At 40.2% G+C, this 3,249-nt stretch overlaps 1 non-coding gene across 1 annotated transcript; it reads left to right on the top strand.

Annotated features, from left to right (window-relative positions):
• The first annotated feature begins 2,725 nt into the window (after positions 1–2,725).
• Positions 2,726–2,833, top strand: LOC148568198 (small nucleolar RNA R71). Its single transcript, XR_015883083.1, has one exon. It is a non-coding gene; the product is annotated as a small nucleolar RNA R71 (small nucleolar RNA).
• Positions 2,834–3,249: the final 416 nt, after the last annotated feature.

The following is a 3,249-nucleotide window of genomic DNA, read 5'->3' as shown; positions in this document are numbered from 1 at the left end:
AACCCCAGCTGTGGAAGGATCAAAACAAGAACAAAAATGCTCTTCAACAACAGTCTCTAAAATAATGTATCTTTATTTGTTTTTGGATTTCTTAATGTAGATTACTTGAATTTTCCCGAGTTTTTTGGGAACAAAGAGAGCTATTTGCGGATTGTGATATTGACTGTCTCTAAAAAGAGTTTTCAATTTTCTTGTGCTAGTTTATTTTTGTATTTTTATATAAAGTTTATTTTAATAACATGATTTAGTTTTTGCATAATGATTGGTTATTTAATGTTGATTATGCTGGCTTTCCCAATGTTGAAAGTGACATGGAGTGGCTTAGGGAAGGGTTTATGTAGCTATTGGCACGCTTTATAAGCGTAGCCATATCTTCTTGTAGTCATTAATAGCCACGCTTACTAAGCGTAGCCATATATCATGCTATCGGCACGCTTAAAAAGAGTAGCCGTATATTTCTCTATTGGCACGTTTTTGAAGTGTACTGAAAACCAGCTTTCTTGGCACGTTTCAAAAGTGTGGCGATATGTGAACTTTTCGGTACGTTTTTAAAGAGTACCGATAGGTTAACACCTATGGCCACGCTTTTAAGTGTGGCAAGAGTTGAAAGCGTGGCCAAAAAGAAAGCGTGCCGATAGATACACACAAGCGTGGCGATAGAGCAATCGGCACGCTGGCGGATGTGACCCTTTTAAAAGCGTGCCGATAGCTCAAAAAGCGTGGCGAAAAGCTATCGGCACCTTTTTTAGCACTTTTCGGCACGTTTTAAAAGCGTGGCAGAAAGCTTATTTTCTTGTAGTGTTTAAACACCAGTAAGTTTCTCCTCCAGGGTGTTCTATTTTTCAATCTGTTTTTTCTTCTATTTTTGCTTTTTCAATTATTTTTGTGACTTCATATGATCATCAACCTATAGAAAACATAAAATAACAAAAGAAAATAGAAATTTAATATAGATTGTTAAAAATTGGGTTGCCTCCCAACAAGCGCTTCTTTAATGTCAATAGCTTGACAGTGGCTCTCATGGAGCCTCATAGATGTTTAGAGCAATGTTGGAACCTCCCAACACCAAACATAGAGTTTGAATATGGGGGTTCAACACCAAACTTAAAGTTTGCTTGTGGCCTCCCAACACCAAACTTAGAGTTTGACTGTGGGGGCTCTGTTTGACTCTGTATTGAGAGAAGTTGTTCGTGCTTCCTCTCCATGGTGACAGAGGGATATCCTTGTGCTTTAAACACAAGGGAGTCTCCATTCACTTGAATGATCAATTCTCCTTTGTCAACATCAATCACAGCTTTTGCTGTGGCTAGGAAGGGTCTGCCAAGGATGATGGATTCATCTATACACTTTCCAGTCTCTAGGATTATGAAATTAGCAGGGATGTAATGGTCTTCAACCTTTACCAAGACATCCTCTACAAGTCTATAAGCCTGTTTCTTTGAATTGTCTGCCATCTCCAGTGAGATTCTTGTAGCTTGTACCTTAATGATCCCTAGCTTCTCCATTACAGAGAGAGGCATAAGGTTTATACTTGACCCCAGGTCACACAGAGCCTTCTCAAAGGTCATGGTGCCTATGGTACAAGGGATTGAGAATTTTCCAGGGTCTTGTCTCTTCAGAGGTAATTTCTGCCTAGTCAAGTCATCCAGTTCTTTGATGAGCAATGGAGGTTCATCCTCCCAAGTCTCATTACCAAACAACCTGGCATTTAGCTTCATGATTGCTCCAAGGTACTTAGCAACTTGCTCTTCAGTAACATCTTCATCCTCTTCAGAGGAAGAATACTCATCAGAGCTCATGAATGGCAAAAGTAAATTCAATGGAATCTCTATGGTCTCTGTGTGAGCCTCAGATTCCCATGGTTCCTCATCAAGGAACTCCATGGAGGTCAGTGGACGTCCATTGAGGTCTTCCTCAGTGGAGATCATTACCTCTTTCTCCTCTCCAGGTTTGGCTATATGAGACGTGTTTATGGCCTTGCACTCTCTTTTTGGATTCTCTTCTGTATTGCTTGGGAGAGTACTAGGAGGGAGTTCAGTAATTTTCTTACTCAACTGTCCCACTTGTGCCTCTAAATTTCTAATGGAGGACCTTGTTTCAGTCATGAAACTTTGAGTGGTTTTAATTAGATCAGAGACAATGGTTGCTAAGTCAGAGTGGCTTTGCTTAGAATTCTCTATCTGTTGCTGAGAAGATGATGGAAAAGGCTTGCTATTGCTAAACCTGTTTCTTCCACCATTATTGTTGTTGAAACCTTGTTGAGGTCTCTATTGATCCTTCTATGAGAGATTTGGATGATTTCTCTATGAAGGATTATAGGTGTTTCCATAGGTTCTCCCACGTAATTCACCTCTTCCATTGCTGGCTTCTCAGGATCATAATATTCTTCTTCAGAGGAAGCTTCCTTAGTACTGCCTGTTGCTGCTTGCATTCCAGACAGACTCTGAGAAATCATATTGACTTGTTGGGTCAATATTTTATTCTGAGCCAATATGGCATTCAGAGTATCAATCTCAAGAATACCTTTCTTCTGAATTGTCCCATTATTCACAGGATTCCTTTCAGAAGTGTACATGAATTGGTTATTTGCAACCATTTTAATGAGTTCCTGAGCTTCTGCAGGCGTCTTCTTCAGATGAAGAGATCCTCTAGCAGAGCTATCCAATGACATCTTGGATAGTTCAGACAAACCATCATAGAAAATACCTATGATGCTCCATTCAGAAAGCATGTCAGAAGGACATCTTCTGATCAATTACTTGTATCTTTCCCATGCTTCATAGAGGGATTCTCCTTCCTTCTGTCTGAAGGTTTGGACTTCCACTCTAAGCTTGCTCAATTTTTGAGGTGGAAAGAACTTTGCTAAGAAGGCATTGACTAGCTTTTCCCAAGAGTTCAGGCTTTCTTTGGGTTATGAATCCAACCATGTCCTAGCTTTGTCTCTTACAGCAAAAGGAAAAAGCATAAGTCTGTAGACTTCAGGGTCAACCCCATTGGTCTTGACAGTGTCACAGATTTGCAAGAATTTAGCTAAGAACTGATGAGGATCTTCCAATGGAAGTCTATGAAACTTGCAATTCTGTTGCATTAGAGAAACTAATTGAGGCTTAAGCTCAAAGTTGTTTGCTCCAATGGCAGGGATTGAGATGCTTCTCCTATAGAAGTCGGGAGTAGGTGCAGTAAAGTCACCAAGCACCTTCCTTGCATTGTTGGCATTGTTGTTTTCAGCTGCCATGGCTTCTTCTTCCT

This window comes from Arachis ipaensis, chromosome B4 (assembly GCF_059453495.1).
Source record: "Arachis ipaensis isolate K30076 ecotype BB chromosome B4, ASM5945349v1, whole genome shotgun sequence".
In the NCBI taxonomy this organism is placed as follows: Eukaryota; Viridiplantae; Streptophyta; class Magnoliopsida; order Fabales; family Fabaceae; genus Arachis; species Arachis ipaensis.
This window is presented reverse-complemented; position numbering and strand designations above follow the sequence as displayed.